This window comes from Sturnira hondurensis, unplaced genomic scaffold (assembly GCF_014824575.4).
Source record: "Sturnira hondurensis isolate 20B ecotype Veracruz unplaced genomic scaffold, ASM1482457v3 Scaffold0000780, whole genome shotgun sequence".
In the NCBI taxonomy this organism is placed as follows: domain Eukaryota; kingdom Metazoa; phylum Chordata; class Mammalia; order Chiroptera; family Phyllostomidae; genus Sturnira; species Sturnira hondurensis.
Window position 1 is genome coordinate 16,338,863 of NW_028073411.1, and position 18,637 is coordinate 16,357,499.

Here is an 18,637-nt window from a genome sequence, read left to right on the forward strand (position 1 = left end):
CCGTGGCACAGAAGCCCCTTGCAGAGGGTCTCCTGCGGGCCGGCCCCCCGCTGCCGTCTTCGTTGTGGAACAAATGGGGGTGGGGGGACAGGATCAGGCCAAACGAACAGGGGCTGTGTGGCCCCTGCAGGGAAAGCTGCCTCCTGTAGAGGGTCCAGGAGGTTCCAGGACCCCCAGGCCCTTCAGGGTTGTCTGTGAGCCCAGGACAGGGGCAGCCACAGGGGACAAGGTCCCAGGTAGGTGCCCACATGCCTGGGCCCATGCGTGCCATCCTGGCAGACGGGTGGTCCTTGGGTCAAGCAGATGGTGTGGGTGTGGGTCTGTGTTTAGAGGGAGCATGATGGAGCGTGTGAGTGTGCACATGCATGTGAAGGTATGTTGGCGGGCACGTGTGTTTGCCCAGGAGGGAAGGCGTGTGTGGGCTTGCCCCTACTGGGAGCAGGGAGGGGGGATCTCTGGGGGGCCCTCCCAAGCTGACCGCATGCCCCTGTCCTGTGCCTGCTCCCCCAGGCTTCTGTGTGCTTTGGCAGGGCCACCCAAGCCCAGGGACCCTCCGTGTCTGGGCCAGTGCTGCAGCCCCCAGGTTGCCTGTCCTGAGAGCCCTCTCCCTGCTCTTCTCCCTTGCTGCCTCTCTCCTTCCCACCCCCCTGTACTGCTCGTCCCTCACTGTCTGTCTCATTCACCTCCCTGCTCAGGAGAGGCCTGGCTAGGCCCTCCGGGGCCCTTCAGCAGACACTGCCCAGTATCTCCGAGAAGCTCCAGCCTGCCCTCCTGGTACCTGTTAGAGTCCAGGGGCCTTGTCTTCTCATTTCTGATGTGCCTCATTGTCTCCCCATTTTGAGGGGGTCTGAATGAGTGTATTCAGGCAGACAGAGCCGCACTGGGGTGTGGGGACAGACATGATAATTAAAGAGGGCCCCAGGAGCCCGCATGGCTGGCACCAGGGTGCCTGGGAGCTGCTGATAAGAGAGCTTCCTGCTCTAAATCCCCATGGAGTCTCCCCAGGAACCCTGGGGGCTCCAGAGATCAGGAGCTAAGCTCTCCCGCACCCACGCAGCCCTGGGCACACTGCAGTCACGGTCCCATTTCACAGACGGGAAGACTGAGGCTGAGGGAGCTGACCAGTGGCCTGGGCCACGCAGCACAGCAAAGGTGCCAGCTGTTGGGACTTCCCTGCCCTTGGGCAGTCTAGGCTGGGGGTGGGGGAGCTCCCAGTGACAAGGCCTGGGGAGGGGACTTGAGCCACCGTATGCCATAGCTGAGGAGGACTGGCCACCATCCTATCACCAGGGTTCCCTGACGCTCCCATTACCCCCCTTGGAGGCCCAACAAGGAACTTCCCAGAGTCGGGTTCTCTCCCCAGAAAGGATTCCCGGTCTCATCTCATTCACTCCACGTGCACCCACTGAGCCCGCACCAAACTCCCAGCATGCACTGGGCCCTGGGAACCCACAAGGCACCTAGTCTTAAGTTGAGGAGGACCCCGAGGCCCTGGGGCACCCGGGAGCCCCAGCCTGAGGCCGCCTCCTCAGGAAAGCCCTGCCTGATCCCTCCCAAAGTCCCTGACCCTTGTGCCTGAGGTTTGGAGGGGGTGCTGGCTGTGGTTGTCTGTCTGTCTCTGCCAGCCTGTGGCTTCTGGGGGCCCAGGCTCCAGGGCTTGCCCGTGGCAGCAGCGGAACAGCCGTGGGAGGGGTGGCAGCACCTCTCGGGCCAACGCCTCATCGTAAATGGGGAGGGTGCGTGCAGGGGGGAGGGCTGCAGCACTCAGCACCGCAGGCTGGCAGGGAGTGGGGCTGGGGTGGGGAGGGGTCAGCCAGGGGCAGGGATGGCGTCAGGAGGCCAAGACAGTGGCCTGGCCTTGGCCCGAGACTGCCTCTGGCTCTGGAGCTGCCCTGGCAGGACCCTGACCTTGCGGACTGAGCTTGGCCTTTCCCGGAGGCCAGCCGCCCCGACGGCCGGGCCAGGGACACACTCCCCCTAGGTGATTACAGATAGGGAAACTGAGGCTCAAAGAGGCGATTTGCCCAGGACCATGGCTGCCCAGAAGCAGAGACAGAATTCAAACGCAGGTCTGTCTGGCTTTCGCCACCCAACCGAGTAGCCTTCCGAGCGCCAGCTGTGACAGCGCAGTAACAGGGATGGATGGTCTTGGCCGTGGCCGCGGCCCCTGCTTCAACGCTCTTTCTAACACACCAGCTCCCGGGCCAGGCGCTCTGAGGAGCCGTGAGGGAGGGCGTCCTTATCTCCATTTACAGGGGGCAATGGGAGGCCCAGAGTGTGGCTGCCCCGGCCAGCGCGACCTGGGCTAAGGGCGATCCAGCCCGCAGAGGCTGGGCCTAGTTCCTGGGCGGGGTTGGCTCAGGACAGCTGGGCGGGCACAGGGCTCCCACCCAGGCTCTGGGCTTCCCCTTCCTCCCCCCTAGCCCCAGCTGCTGGTTGCGTGTGACTGGCCTGCAAACTCGCTGGGTGGCCCGGACATCAGGGTGGGAGTGACAGTCCCAGGGAGCTCGAGGGGCCAGGCCAGTCACCCATTCGTGCCCAGCTCACCCACCCTGGTGTCCCCACCAAGCTCTCGTGCAGCGCTGCCAGGGTCTGTCCTGCTCTGACCTGTTTTCCTGGCAGCTGCTGGCAGGCTGGGCTGGGCCAGCCCTGGGTGTCTTGCCAAAGCAAAGGTGGCCATGGGGTCAGATGCGCATTCTCTGCTGCCCCCGCCTTCGCACACACTGCCCCCCATGGCTGAGGAGGCTCTCTCCCCTCCGCCCATCCGGTCAAGGCCAAGCAGCCACCACACCCCGCCGAATGGCGCTGCGTCCAGAAAACTTCCGGACTCCCCCAGAGGGACTCTGCCCCTGCTTCCTTGTCACGATGGGTCCAGCCCTCTCCGTGGCTACAGCAGAAGTCCTCCTCCCTAGCTGGGAGGCTCGACTCCCTCTTTTCTCAGGTGAGGGGAGACACTTTACCCCAGAGCGAGTGGGGGCATAGGGGTCCCAGAATCGGCTGCGTGTCAGGGAGAGAGAGAGGCAGACACCGAGCCATCCAGCTGGGGTGAAGGGCTCAGCAGCCCCACCGGGCTGGAAGGAGGCCTGGCTGCCGCTGCTGCACAGCCTGGCAGTCGGCAGCCCCCGGCGCGATGGTTTAGTGCCGGCTCTGCCCAGCAGCTCAACTGACCGCCTAAGAAACTCGCTTTTCTTTAACTAGCAAATACCATGTGCACTCTGGACCAGACAGGGGCCGCTTCGTCCTCACGACGGTCAGCATGGAAGGCGCTGCTGCGGTGCCCATTTACAGACGGGAGGGTCGGGGCACAGCGGGGTCGGGAAGCTTGCTCACGGCCACACAGCTGGGAAATGGCAGAGCCGGGATTTGGACTCTGGCCATCACCAAGGACCAGCTCCCACCAGAAACCGGAAGCCAGAGCGGGGGAGGGCGGCCGTGTGGCCAAGAGCACTGGTGCAGCATGGGACAGAGCGCTGTGGCCCAGCCTCCTCCTGGCTGTGTGGCCTTAGCCAAGTTGCTTAACCTCTCTGGGCCTTCGGTGTCTTCTTTCTAGATAGGGCCAGTGCCAATGCCATGCATCTAGCCTGTACTAAGCCCCCGCGAGTGCCAGGGCCTGTCCTGGGACCCAGGAGCACAGCCGTGATCAGAGCAGGCAATACAGCCTCATGGTGCGGAAGCACCTGTCCACTTGGCCGACGCCTTCTTCAGTTGCAGTCGGCTCCTTTTAACGCTCGTCTGGGCCCATCGATTGTGCCCGAAGGGCCAGGGAGGGTGAAGGGAACCCCAGGCAGAAGGCAGTGGACAAGCCCTGGGCCGGGGGCTGGAATGGCAGGCAGTACAGGGAAACCCAGGGCCAAGTTGGCTCTGCTCTTGGCCCTGGGCTGGAGGGCCTGGAGCTGGGGTGTCCTATCTGTGTCCCTGGGGTAGGGACAGGGTGACAAGCGGTGGTGTCAGGCTAGTCATCACTGGGCCTGGCCCTTGGTGCAGGAAAATCCCTGGCTGTGGTGGAGCAGACGCTCCTGGGTTTGAGCTGGGAAGTTTCGTTTCCCCCTCCTCCCCTTTATTCCCCTCCATGTCTTTTTTTATAGAGTTACTTTTTTTCTGGACATAAAAGCGAAGCTTGTTCGTTGTCAAAATAAAGTTGGAAAAGCTGGAAAGGTACCAAATTTGTATGAGGACCCCCCCTCCCAGCCCGAAGAGACACTCCTCTTACTGGGCTGCTGGCAAGGGGCCCCTGGGGTCTCCCAGGCACTGTCCGGAATGGCTGGGGTCCAGCTCACATGGAACCCTGTGCGGCGCGTTGCACCGAACATATGACATGCCATCAGCTAAAACCGTGCTTCCCGTTTCTTCCTGAGCACAGAATTCTTACCTGCTCACTGTAGAAACAAATCAGTTACAAACTCGAAGAACAGAGACGTCCGGGGAAGAGAAAGTGAAAGTGCCCGGTGTCCTGGGCCTGTCCCAGACTTCACTGTGGGTCTCCATGGGGACAGTCACCCCCCACTGGCCCCAGGACAGACCAGCAGGAATGCTAGGGGCACAGGCTTCGGGGTCAGGCCGGCTGGGTTTGAATCCTTCCTCCATAAGCACCTTGTCGGTTGACCTCTGTGGACTTAGGTTTTCTAGAAAGTGAAACTGACCGGTGCGGCCTACCCAGTAAGGAAGAGGAGGAATCAGCGAATGAATAGGAAGCCTTGCTTTCTACTGAATGAGTGGGAACAGGTAAGAACGAGCTACGAGTTAAAGGGCTTAGAATCACGCACAGTGAGCGCTCAGCAGACGTCAGGGTGTGCAGCGAGCAGCCAGCAGAAACAATGGCGGACGCACCACGTGCCAGGAAGGGGCTTTCCATCTGTGACCCCCTGACTGGTCCCGACAGCTCCCGGGCGGGGAGGGGGCATGTGTTCCCCCCGGTCCACAGATGTGAGAGACACCAGCTGTCACAGCGGCGCTAGTGCAGCAGCCAAAAGACAGACACAGCCCTGATGTCCGGGGACAGAAGGATGGACAGACAAAATGTGGCATGTCCCACAATGGCATAGTTTTCAGCTACAACAAGGCATGTTGTACCACTGGCCTGGCTCCACCACGGAGGGACTTCAGGACATTGTGCTGAGTGGGAAAAGCCCGTCACAAAAGACCACGTACGAGTGACACCTTGTAGGTGAAATACCCATGACGGGCACATCCGCAAGGGTGGGAGACAGAGAAGGGGCTGTTAGGAGCTGGGAGCCAGGGCGGGCATGACTGCTAATGAGCACGGTCTCTCCTCCGGGGAGCTGAACATGTCCCAGAACTAGGTACGGTGGTGGTCTCACAGTATGGTGAATGTGCTCAATGTCACTTTAAAACAGGTAATTTTGTGTTGTGTTAATCCACCTTAGTTTTTGGAAAAGAAGAAACAAAGGCAAGTGACTTGCCCAGGCTCAGGCCTACCCGAGCAGCGACAACCCCAGGGGCTGCGATGGCTCTCTGGCTGGTTGACCACAGGCAGTGCTGCAGAGCCCTGTACCCATCGAGCTTGGTGTCCGGCACCGTGACCCTGATTTCCAGAAGCAGCGTCATGAGGTCAGAGTCGCCAAGTGACATATTTGGGGACAGAGCCTCGCCCTGCATGGGCACCCGGGTGAGTGGGAGTGAGGGCCACCAGCCGGAACCCAGAGAGACAGGTTGGTGTGGTTGTGCCTGGAGCCCAGCCTGGTGGAGGCGGTGCTGGCCTTTGGCCTGCCCCCGTGTGCAAGCCTGTGCATTCGACACCGCCTCCTGCCTACCTGGGGTATATTGAGTCCTGTTCTCTTCCAGGACCCCAGACCTGAGGACTGTGGCCACTGGCGGGGCCCAGACCCCCACGTGGTTGGTTGATCACGGCACAGAACTGCTGCGGGCCGCCTTGCAGTCTCAGAGTGTCACTTGGCTTCTCTGAGGCTGTTTCCACATGTGAACGCCGAGGAAACAGTAACTCAACCATAGAGAGGTTTCCACAGGAGCCAGGCAGCTTCTGACGAAGGTGGTGGGTGGCCCGTGTTCACCCACGTGCCACCCGCCCCCACACCAGGCATCTTCTGCAGCAGGTGGAAAAATCGGTTCCAGATGTAGAGATACCGGTCAGTGACGAGAGTGAGCACAGTCGGCGAGCCCGGCCCCTAGGGAACACTCAGTAAGTGGGAGCTGTTACTATTATTATTATTGTTATTTACGTGATGGTTTTCTCCCGCAAGTTCCCACGCACACAGAACGTTTCCGGAAGGTGACACCAGAAACTGTGGATAGCCATTCCTTCCAAGAATGACTCTTCACTCACCACCTTTCTGCCCTCTTGAAAAAGGTCATCGGGTGCCTGCATTCCTTTCACAATAAAATGGTTTGAAATAAAATTATACTCCAAAATACAAAATGTTAGTTATTATGACCCTCTCAATTCACAGAAGAGGAAACCGGTGCCCGGACTCTGCCTCCTCCAGGAAGCCCTCCCAATGCCCAGGCAGCACACAGCCTCCTGCAGCCACAGAAAAGTCCTGTTGCCTGCCCCTGTCTGTTTCCCTGGCTGCCTCTCCCACGAAACTGGGAGCGCCTGTAGGGAGGGTCCCTTTGACTCACCCAAGTCCCCACTGTGCAGCCGCCTGGCCGTGTGCACTGGCTGGCGCCGGCTGGGCACAGCTGAGTGAAGGAATTAGGCTCAGAGAGGTTAAGCAGGCTGCCTGAGATGACAGAGCAACTGGCTGGGCAGGGCGAGGCCCAGTTCTCTGGGCTCCAACTCTACCGCCCCCACTGTACCCCTACTTCTCTGGGACAGGCCCTACCCCAGCCCCCAGACTGCAGGAAGGAAGTTCTTACCCACGCGCCGTAAATGTCCAGAGGAGGCGACCTGGGAATCGTCCAAATGGCCACCCGCCCTCCTGCAGCTGGGCTGGTATCTGGGGTTGGGGAGGAAAGGTTGCTCAGGCCCAAGGGGCAGCTGGTGACGCCGGCCCCAGGCACGGAAAATACCAGAAAGTGCTCCAAGCAGAGCCAACCAGAAAAGTCATAGAAAAAAGGGTGGCTTGTCCTCCTCTGCCATCTTATGTGACAAGTCAGCATTGAGGTTTCAGCCTCTGAAACTTAGACACAACATTTCCTGATGGCAGAAGGGTGCTTCCCGGGCACCGAGCGGCTACCTCTGCCTGGGGAGATCCAAACCAGGGCCCAGCTCACACGGGCCCTTTCGCAGGTGAGAAAACGGAGACTCAGAGAGGAACCTGCTCATGTGCGCGTGTGACCCCAGACAAGGCCTTTCTCTCTCTGGACCTTCGTTTCCCTGTCTGTAAAACGAAAGGGCAGACCACACGGCCCTCAGCGCTCCTAGGTGTGGTTCCACAGTGGCCTCCCACACCTCTCCCTGGACACACCGTGTCCAGATGGCAGGGATCCCTCCCATCACTCCGCTGTCTGCGGTCCTGTTGGATTAGCAGGTTAGGTGACCTACCCACGTGTGCTCCTCCTCTGTACTGCCCTGCCCCCTCACTCACACGCTCGCGCGCGCACACACACACAGAGCCGGGGAGCTGCTCACTGTAGCCTGCAGCCCGGTCCTACCTCCACGGGAACACGGGGCCACCGGCCCTGGAGGGGAGGTGTCTCCCCGCAGGGCGAGGACAAAGGCAGCTCTGTCCCCAGTACCAGTGGTCACTCCACGTCACTGCGTGGCCCTGACTACTCACCACCCAGTCCTTCCCTCCCACTGCCCGATGTTAAGGTGGGCTGAAGCTCACGTTTGGGCAACCAACCCATTTTCCTGCTGCGGCGATGCACCAAGAGGCTCTGGTCTGGTGGTCAGCATGGAGAGAGGGCAGGAGGGCTCTGATTCATGAAGAGCTAGGCAGCCCACCTAGGAGAGAGACGCTCAAAGCCCTGCATGGGGGGTAGAAGTGGCCAGCAGCTGCTCCTGGGCCTGGGGAGTTGTGGGTGCCAGAGGGCTCCCAGACAACCAGCAGCGACCAGTGACCATTGTGGCCAGGGGCAGAAACACAGCCCTGCGACTTTCACCTGCACGCTTTTACGGCTACGTTTATATAAGTCAAATGTAAATGAGTGTTTTATATCGTATTAGTGATATAAATAGTTTTAGCACAATGCCTGGCTCTGACAAGCACTCCCTAAATTTTAGATATTTCTTCATTGATTTAATTATGCAAAGTGATGATGTTACAACACAGTCCAAAATTCCCTGCATGCCAGGCGTGGTGGGTCCACATCACGGCCTCTGGACCCTGGGTGGGCTCGTGACGGCTTCAACAGAAAGGCACTGGGGGCGCCAGCCTGGGGAGGCCTGGGCTGGGTTGCAGGACCTCCCAGGCCTCTTTCCTGGTGTGTGAAACGGGGTGATGGAGGTCCCTTCCTCCCGGAAGGCTGGTGAAGATTTAGAGAGTGCGCTCGGGTAATACACGGGGTCCACGCCAGCCTCAATAAACCCCACCTGGGGCTGCTCTCCACCCCCACCCCGGCCCCGCCACCAGGCACGGCCACCCCTGAGCTGGTCTGTGCTCCTCAACCCACGCTTGCCCACACTCTGGTTTTTCTCTCACACATACACACACACACACACACACACACACACACATTATCCTACATGCAATTGTCCAACAAAGCTTTACTGAGAGCTGTGAGTGCTGGGCTGGCAACATCTGGGAGTACAATGTGGCCATGACACACCTGGCAGTGCCCTGGGAGCTGCCTCGCTGGGGGGAGCAGGGATCTGTCACAGTTGTGCTGAGGGCTATGAAGGAAGGCTCCGGGCCAGGGGAGGGTCCAGCCACAGGACCCTACGCAGTGGGGTCACACACAACTCTCCGTGTGTAGTGCCTGGTGCCCAGGGACACGTGCTTGGTTACACTGGTCTCCTCCCCCACCCCTGAGGGCCCCCTGTCTTGTCACCTGCCTTGGCCTTGTCCATCTCGAAAATGCTTCTTTGGTTAGCTTTCTGGAGCTCACTGTAAAATTCAGAGCTACCCATAGCAAGTCCCCATCGGTCCCTCCCTGGGTCGGAGCTGCCAGTCACTCCTCGGCCAGGGGCCCCGCCTCGGTGCCATCTGGCCGGACCACCCGGAAGGCTCTCATGGTCTCTGTCTGCAGAGAAAGAACCTCACAGGGACAGCGAGGACAGCTGCATGATGAGGAACACAACTCAAGTGTCCCTGAAAGCCCTGGGACCCTGCGCAGCCCTGGAGAACGTTTCTCAGGGCCCGCCCGGCAGCCCGGGCCTCCCTTCCCTCCCCCCCGGCTCAGGGCTGGGCCCCCTTCCTTTACTCCTTAGCCAGTGCCGCCCACTGCTCCCCCTGGGGCCGAGCACACCGCCCTTCCTGTGTAAAGGGACACAGGCCGAGCCAACAAGGAGCCGATGCGGGCACAGTCCGAAGTTCAGGGCTCTAATGGTCACAGTCCCCACCCTCGACCCCTCTCTGGGACCATCCTGGGCCCATCACAGGCTTCTGGCTTCCGTTCTCGAGGCCATGAGCTTGTCAGGTCTCCCTGTCCTCGAGCCCCCTGCCCTTGGAGCTGCCCACTGAGCCTGGCCTTCCATCGGGTCCTCCCCTGGGCCAGAGGGGGCTCACGGCACCTTCGTGGTCCCCCAGGCCCACTTGCTCAGCTGGCATGGTTGAGTCGTCCTCTCCAAGCAGCACAGTGTCCCTGGGAGCTCGGCCACTATCCAGGGTTCCCTCCCACAGTCTCATGTCCTCAGTGATCCTGGGGCCCTGGTGGCCAGAGCCACGTGACAAAGGGCCCCGCCTCTTCCGAGGTGGGAGAAGGATGCTCTTCCTGTGCTGAGCCCGTCACCAACGATGCTGACCTCTCCCAGGGTGACGAGTTACGCCATTTTCCAAAAGAGGAGGCGGGCTCGGGGAGATTAAGTGGCTTGCCCAGGGCTGCACAGTGGAGTCAGAACTCAAATTTAGCTCTGACACTCAGGCCACCTGTTTGGAACCGACCCCCATGATAGGTCTCCTCTGTGGTGGGAAGAGATGCCTCAGCCTGTCCCACTTTAGACGTGAGCTGGCCAGAAACCCCGGACCCTGAAGTGGCGGGGAGGGTCACATGGGGCCCACTACTCACTAGACACTGAATCAGAGTCAGATAAATACAGAGCCCCGAGCAAATTCTGACAATACTCTGGCTTCCCGCTAAATCCTCTCCCGGCTGGGAGTAATGGCAGCCAGGTGGGTCACCAGACACCTGTACCAGGGACGAGGCATTCCCACTCACTGGCGTCTGCAGAGCCACTGTCTGCTGCCTCTCAGGCCCGGAAGGGGGTGTTCTGGGAGGAGGGGCTGAGAGAGGGGCTTGTCGTCACACCCGTTTTCCAGATGAGGAGGCTGAGGCTGAGGGGGGTCACACAGAGGGTAAGCAAACCCTCATTCTTCAAGCCACATCACACCAACTCTTTGCAACAGCTTGTCCCAAGGCCCCTGGACGTGACCCCCATTCCCGAGGGTCTCAGTAACCTGCGCCCACGCTTTTAACCAGAATTCAATTCTGTTCTGGGGCAGGTGACGGAGTACGTGACGATTCTTGAATTCATGTCGGCCGAACTGACCCATGGCCCATCGTAAATCAACGCCTTGGCATCTAGAACTGCCTTCAGGTCCCTGGGAGTCTGGTAAAAAAACTCAGCCCTCCAGAGCAGGGTGCGGGGGGGCGCCTCTGGAGCCCCAGCCTCCAACAGGATGGGTCTGTGCCTGAGAGCAGCTGAGGCAAAGGCAGGCTTATAGCAATGGGGCGCCCCTCCTTCTCAGCGTGCTCCCCATTCCTGTCACCCTTCCCTAGCTCCCTGCCGGGCCCACAGTCCTACTCTACTTCCTCCCCATCCGGGGCCTCAGCAGCTGTGTCCAGGGTGGGCCAACACAGCCAACGCGGCCACTGTTGGTGCACCCGTTCCAGGAGCTGGGCCCCGCCCCTGCCCATAGGAGCCTGCCAACATCCGACAGTCTCGACAGTCTCGGGAGCCATCGCTCCACCTGGCTCACTCCCAAGTGCGGGTCAGTCCTCAAGAGCGGCAGGTGGGGAGCATGTGGGGCTCAGCAGAATGACTGTGGCTGAGTCACCTCTCTCCAGACCTGTTTCTTCTTAGCGTCACAGAGGGTGTTGCCGAGAGTTGGCATTCCTTCAGCCCGTCTCCCGGCCCCGCACTAAGCTAATCGCTGTGCAGACTGACCTCGTTTCATTCCTGTGCAACCCCGAGAGGCAGCTACTACCATCTCCCCTGCTTTGCGGACAAGAACCTGAGGACCGGAGAGCTCAAGTGACTTGCCACAGGTCACAGCCCTGGTCCGGGGCAGAGCCAGGCCTTGAGCCCAGGCGCCGTGGACCCCTCCACTCCCTGTGGGTCCGAAGTTGAACCAGGGTGTGGGAGGAGTGTGGATGTGCCTGGGAGAGCAAGCCCCTTCTGCCTGCCTGTGCCTTGGTTTCCTCATCTTGTAAAAAGTTACGGAACCGAGACTTCACTCAGTCTTTAACTGACAGCTGCTGTGGGCTAGGTGGCGGGGTCAGGTGCTGGTGAACAGAACGGGAACGCTCCTGCTCTCCCAATGACAGACGACAGACAGCGAGCGTGTTCTAATTCAGGGGGCAGAGTGACATAGGATGCATGGACACTGGGGTGGACTGCAGTGGGGTCTGAATGGCCCCGCCCCACAGAGAGGAGACGGTGGCGGGGGTGCGGTGTGGGTCGGGACGTTGTGGTCAGATGCACCCTTCTCTGCCAGGCGCCTTACCTGTGCCATTGGTTTTGTCCTCCCCGCCACCTGCTCAGCAGTCCCATTACTGCCTCTTATAGACGAGGAAACTGAGGCTGACGGAGGTCAGGCGAGGTGACGGATGCCACTTAGCCAGTAAGTGGGGCAACCTGCATTCAAAGAAGTCTTCTGACCCTGAGTTTAGGGCCTCCCCGTCCCAAGGAGCCGCATGTAACAGAACACAGATGCGCTGAGAGTTCTTATTTTATGAGTCTAAATTCCCGTCAGTAAGGGCCTGGTGTAGACGGAGTTAAAGAATTCTTTCAGGCATTTCTCCCTCCTAGTCCCAGGCCCACCCGTCCCAGCAGCTCTGGCAGGGGGGTGGGAAGTGGGGGGTGGGGGATGGGACCACAGAGATGAATAAACTGTGAGGCGTCCCACCTTCCAGGAGTTCAGAGTTTAATGAGCGTGGCCCAGATCTGGGACTCAGGGTCCCAGTGGCGCTTTGGGGTGCCGTAGAAGAGATGGGCGGGGTGCCCTTTCCAGATCCGCATTGATAAGACACTTCCCCTATCACAGGGCGGTGGGGCAGGGCGGGGCAGGGCAGGGCAGGGTGGGAGGGGCAGGGCGGGGTGGGGCGGGGCAGGGTGGGGGGGGGCAGGGCTGGCCCTAAGTTCTCTCCATTGTGTGATTTAGGGCTTGGCCCTGCCCCATCTGGACACTGAGTCACCCTTCAGGGAGAACACTGATGGCCTGACCCTGGTCATTCCAGGAGGAGGGTGGGGCCCCATGGGATTCAGGGTAAGCTGCGCAGAAGCATTCCTCCCTATTGCTAGTCCAAAGAACGCAGGGCCCTCAGTGGGGACAGCTGGGTGAGCCTGTCACGCCTGGGGCCTGGTAGCAAGAATGGAGAAAAGCTGCACTTCCCTGGGGTCAGGCCATCACAGTGGCCGCAGAATGTAGCCGAGTGACGCCCAGCACAGGCTTTGGGGTCCAAAGCCCACGGTGTGACTCCAGGCTTTGCCTCCAGCCAGCTGTGGGGTCGGGGCCACACCGCGCAGCCTCCCAGAGCGTCAGCTTCCTCACCCACAGATGGGGACATGCCTGCAGGGAGCCCAGCACAGTGCCTGGTGGCTGCTGGTTCAGTGAGTAGAACTCGAAGCCCCAGATCCCGAAGCTGCTGATGAAAGAGGGTGTGGCATAAGAGCTACCATTTAGGAGCACCTGCTAGGTGTCACCCCAGGACACAGAGGGGGTGCCCCGCAGTGGTGAGATGTGTGTAAAAGTGGAAATGCAAATATACATTCTCGGAACGACCTCTCGCTCCCCCTGTGTGTGTTTACATATGTATAAATAAATATATTCCGAGAGAGGGTGGGGGCCCGGAGGCAGGAGAGGAATGGGAGGATGCCTGGCCAGACTGGCAATGATCTGTATTTGAATTTCGAATTAAGTGACAGTTTGACTTCTTTCAAGTGGCATTTGATCCCTGGCTGGTGTGGCTCAGTAGATTTTCTGTGGGCTGGGAACCAAAGGCTCACCAGTTCAATTCCCAGTCAGGGCACATGCCTGGGGGTGTGTGAGAGGCAACCACACATAGACCTTTCTCTCCCTCTCTTTCTCCTTCCCTTCCCTTCTCCCTAAAAATAAATAAATAAAATCTTTTAAAAAAATTTTAAGAAGTGACACGACTTAGGCTTATTGGTTTATCACTTGATCCTCAGAATGGCCCGTAGGAAAGAGCTGGGCCCCACCCGCTGGGTGGACAGGCAGCAGGAACTGCTCACAGTCACATGATGAGAACATGGCAAAACTGGGCCCTGTCCCCAGCTGCATCTCAGGGGATTCTCCCCCCAGGCAGCAGCTGAGGTTGTGGGGCCAGGCTCCAGAGGAGGGGCCCCCGGGGGCATTCCTGGTGGCCTCTGGCTGGGCAGCTATCTTCTCTGGGTCTGGCAGTTCTCACTGGCTCTATCTGAGAACCTGCCCCTGGGCCTCCACTCTGTGGGGGAAGAAATAAAAATAGCCCAGCCGAGGGGACAGTGGCTGGGCTGTGGGCTGCAGGGTGTGCCTTTCCCGTGACATGGGGTCTGCAGAGCAGCGTCCCACCCTGGGCCTGCCCTGTGGGTGGGGCCCTGGACCAGGTGCCGAGGAGGCAGAGCCGAGTTAGGCAGAGCCGAGTTAGGCACAGCGGCCCCCGTAGCAGGAAAAAGAGGTCACAAGGCAGAACATGGTAGTTCATAAGAGGTGGGGGAGGGGGTTCCAGACAGTGGGAACAGCACTCGCAAAGTCTCCATGCGACAAATACTGGCCATGGGGAAGTTCCAGGTGCTGGATGCATCTGGGGGGTGGGGAGCCTGTTGGGCAGGATGCAGGGTTGGATGAGGGGAGCAGGCCAGCAATACTGTGGTTGGGGGCGGGGGCCGGGGGGCAGGGGGCAAGGCAGGACTGTGGGGCAACAGGGAGCCTAGGGAGGTTGTGGAGCGGGGTGGCACACCAGATCAGTGTCTGAGAGAGAGTGGGTACTCCCGAATTCAATGAGCAGCCCCACCATGGCCTGGACCCCACCATCTGGTCCCTGTGCACTGCCCCCACTGAGGCAGCTGGGGCCTCTCACCAGGCCTCTAGCTCCCGGTGCCTGCCAGTCTTCCTGAGGGCTCTCTCTTTGGCTGCCAGAATCAAAGCCCCTCCCCCCACCCCCCACGTTCAGCAGGGCCTTGGGCCCTCCACATAACCACATGTCCTGTCTCTGCTGTAACAAATGACCCCGAATTCACCACCTTAAAAAGCACACATTTATTCTAACACAGGTCTGGAGGCAGGAGTCTGGCACTTGGGCGTCTCCCGGCTAAATCGAGGTGTGGGCAGGGCTGTGGTCCTTCCCAGAGGCTTTGGGGGGAGGGAGGTCCTCCCCATTCCCAGACCCTCTGCTCCCCGCTCCACCTTCAAAGCCAGCCACAAGGTCAAGTCCTTCTCGTACCACGCCCCTCTGACCCCTCTTCTGCCTGCCTTCCCGCTGTCCCCTGATTGGCCAGACCATCGAGGATCTTCTCCCCACGGCTCAGCCCCGTTTCCGAATTCTGGAACGGATTCCCAGGCTCAGGGACCAGGACATCCTTAGGGGGCTTTTAGTCTGCTGACCTCGCCTTTGTAACAAACCATCAGCACTGAATCCCTGCCCCCAGGTCTACTTCAGGGGGTCCCTTACTCCCCTCTGGGTGGCCCCAACACCCATCAGCACTGCCCCCGCTCCTTCTAGGGGGTCTTGATGGCTCTGCCTGTGACCAGCATTGGGTTTGGCAGAAGGTCCACTGGGAATTACCTCCTCGGAGTGGTCCGCCCCCTGGCCACAGCCTCTCACCTGCTGTCCCTCAGAGCCTTGGTGGGCTCTGCTGACAGAGGGGCGAAGGGGCCGGCCTGGATCACGGGGTGGCTCAGAGGTACCGGCTGCTTTCTCAGGACTTAAGAGCTGCTGTTGACAGTGACCTGGTAGTTCCAGCCCTTTGTCTTCTTTACAGAGAAGAAAAACAATAACTAAATGCTTTGCTCCCACCCTGCTCTGCCAACCCTCTTAGGGGCAAAAGAAGTTTGTTTGTTTGTTCGTTTCCTAGATGCAAAGAACCAGCTGACTTCTCCCCGCCTGCCACAATGACACTTGTCCCAGCCAAGCTGATGCTGCCTGCAAGGGGGCTGGCATTCTGGGTGGCTTGGGAGAGAGCTCCTTGGGGCACCTGCCAGCACCTTTGCCTCAAAACTGAGACTAGTGACAGGGCCCGTGCCAGGCACCGGGGGGTTAGGCCAGATGGTCTCCAGGCAGAAATTCCGACAGTCCCCAAGGGCTCGGAGTCCAGCCGCAAACCAGAGGGGTGTGTTGTCACCCTGAGCATCGAGGCAGGGGTGGCAGAGCCAGTCCTGCTTCTGTGGCGCCTACCTGGTGGTATTTCCTCTGTTTGATCCAGGAGATGAGTTAGGTGGTAGGTTTTGGCGTTTTGAGTATTAGTGATACATCCTTAACATTTTTTTTTCAAAAAAAGATGTATAAAATAGGAGATTTTGCATAATTTTTAATGTTTTTTTTGTTGTTGTTGCTTTGTTCTGTTTTACGTAGGATGGGTTGAAGGAATTCTTGGTAAAACTGGGCACGTTTTGGCTAACTGACGGACTGCAGAGCTTTGGAGAGTCTTTCTCCATCTTCCTCCCCAGGGAAACTGGAGATGACCTGTTCGGGGGCCCACTGCCCACCGCTGGGAATGCTGGAGGCAAGGCAATGCATGGGGGGAGTAGTCAAGAGAACGGTGCCCTGCAAATTCCCAAACACACTCCCCTTGGGACTGGGAGCAGGAGGAGGCCCATCCCGAGAGAACGTGGGGCTGAGGGAGCCGGGCTGGGAGTCCGTCTCAAATTCCCAGCGCAGCTCTGCGACTCCCTGGCTGTTTGACCTTGGGCAAGGCCACTACTTCTCTCCGCTGCCTCGAAACGGATGCACTGACACCCATTTCATAGTGTTGAGGCGGCTGGGTGTATAAAAACATGTGAAGTCCACTCTGGCTGGTGTGGCTCAGTGGACTGAGTGCGGGCCTGCGGACCAAAGGGTCGCCAGTTCAATTCCCAGTCAGGGCACGTGCCTGGGTTGTAGGCCAGGTCCCCAGTAGGGGGTGCTTGAGAGGCAACCACGCATTGATGTTTCTCTCTCTCTTTCTCCCTCCCTTCCCGTGGCTCTACAATGAATAAAATGTCAAGTCCACCAAAGTGGCCCTGGCAAGCAGAGAGCCCAGAGCAAATGCTAGCATGCCTGCTGCCCACCAGGCCTCCGCGGCTTGCTGAGCGCCCGGGAGACTAACTGGTTCACGTCAAATGCGAGGACAGGGGCACCATTTACCAGTGAGGAACGAGGCTTAAAAGAACTGGTCCGCGGCCGAATGCCTCGCACAGCCAACAGGCGGACGCGGCACACACACCGCCCTCGATGGCCGAGCGGACGAACGAAGGGTGTCCACCTGCAGGACAGATTATCACTTGACCCTGAAAAGGAATAACATTCTGACACTGGCCACCACACGGCCGAACCTTGAGGACGTTATGCTGAGTGACATAAGCCAGTCACAAAAGGACAAATTCGGTATGAGGTCCCTGGAGTAGGCAGATTCACAGAGACCGGAAGGAGAACGGTGGTTGCCTAGGGCCGGGGAGGCGGAGTCACTGTTAATGGGACCAGTTTCACTTTGAGAAGATGAAGAGCTGCGACCGCGGGGGGTGGGGGTGGGGGTGGGGGTGGGGGGGTGGTGGTCACGCAACGTTCTGAATGTATCTAATACCAATGAACAGCGCACTTGGAAAGGGCTCTGGTGGCACGTTGTATGTCGTGTATATTTTACTACAGTTAAAACCTTCTGACGGCAGGGCTGTCATCCTATTAGGGGGGACAGGCAAGAGACAAGTGAATAAACAGGAATAGATCCTATGAAGAAAGATGGGTCCTGGGGGAGGGCTTTCAGGGGCAGGGCCAGCACTGGTTGGGGACCAGGAAAGGTGTCCTGGAGGAGGCGGCGTCGGGGGCAGGTCTTGAGCTGTTGCAGAGCAGCGGGCACTGGACTGGAGGGGCTAGAGAGGAGGAGCTCAGGGCCTCCGTCTGGTGGGAGGACGTGTGGGTCCCAGCAGAGCTGTGGGGCGGGGGAGGGGCTCAGCAGGTGACCTCTAAGGAGGCTTTCCTGGGCAAAGGGACGGTGAACTGGACTTTGGAGGGTGAGAGAGTCTATCAGACCTGGGCAGTGCGCCAGGCTGGGAACTGCCCAGGGGAGGCCCGTCGGCCTGCTGCACAGGCGGGAAGGCTTCGGGGCCAGGCGGATGGCTGCGTGACCCTGGTAGGGTGACTCACGTTTCTGAACCTCCAGCTCCCCGTTCACACACTGAGTGAGGGTGATAACGCCGCCTTGTGAGAGGTGCTATTTTTGTGAGGACCTTGGAGTAGGAGTGAGATGATGTGAGGACACAGGCGATGCTCGGAGGCAGAGACCTCCTTTCTTGTCCCTCCCAGTGGGTGTTCAAGTGGGTGGGGAGCAAAGGGTGGATTTACCCCATTCAGGTCCTGGAGAAACCCCTTCCTTCCCTTACATTGGCTGCCCTCCCCTCTTAGGAGAGAATCCCCTTCGGAGACCCAGGGTCCTCGTGGGGAGCCTGCCTGCCCCAAAGCCCCCGCCATCTCCACCCCACCCACTGGAAGCACCCCATCCCGGCTGCCCTGCTTCAGGGGACCTTCTTTCTGCTCCTTTTGGCGACCGCCAAAAAAGGCGGCCAAGGGTGAGTGGAATTCCTGCCTGACATCGGGAGCGGCCCCGGACCCTTTCCATTCACCCCTGAGGGGTGCCTGCCGCTGGTCAGGTGAGCTGGGACAGAGAAATGTTCCTGTCACCGAGGTCCCCCAGGCCTGAACTGAACGGACCTTGGGAAATGCCCGCCCCCAACCCAGCTATTCCGTGTGCGAAACTGAGGCTCTGAGGAGCCAACCCCCGCCTTTGACAGATGCCTCGTTCTGTGGCAGGCTCTGCACCATCAGCTCCCCCGCCGAGGCGTCTTCTCGCTTAAAGTCACTTCTTCCTGGAAGATGCCGGCTTCCTACAAGGGCACTTAAGCACTGTCATCAGATTATGACATGTACTTGTGGCATATGGACATAAACACGACATCCACTTCAATCAGCGTCTAGTAAGCACCACACAACCGGAGCTGTTAGGACAACCCTGCCCTTTGGGTCCGCGGCATCTTCTGGTCTCTATTCCTTTAGGGAGTGTGTATTTTGAGCACCTGCTCCATGGGAGGCCCTGTTCTGGGGCTGCAGGTGCAGCAGAGAGCACAGCAGACAGAGGCCTGCCTGCCCCCTGGAAGTCATGGTGGTTGCAGGGAGAAGGGTGTTTGTCTGCCCCCGGACAAATAAACAC

General features: G+C 59.4%; 1 long non-coding RNA gene across 1 annotated transcript; it reads left to right on the forward strand.

The window, feature by feature from the left end:
• Positions 1–4,572: 4,572 nt before the first annotated feature.
• On the forward strand, positions 4,573–6,374 carry LOC118989825 (uncharacterized). The gene is made up of 3 exons (XR_005067100.1): positions 4,573–4,722; positions 5,385–5,626; positions 5,803–6,374. It is a non-coding gene; the product is annotated as an uncharacterized LOC118989825 (long non-coding RNA).
• Positions 6,375–18,637: the final 12,263 nt, after the last annotated feature.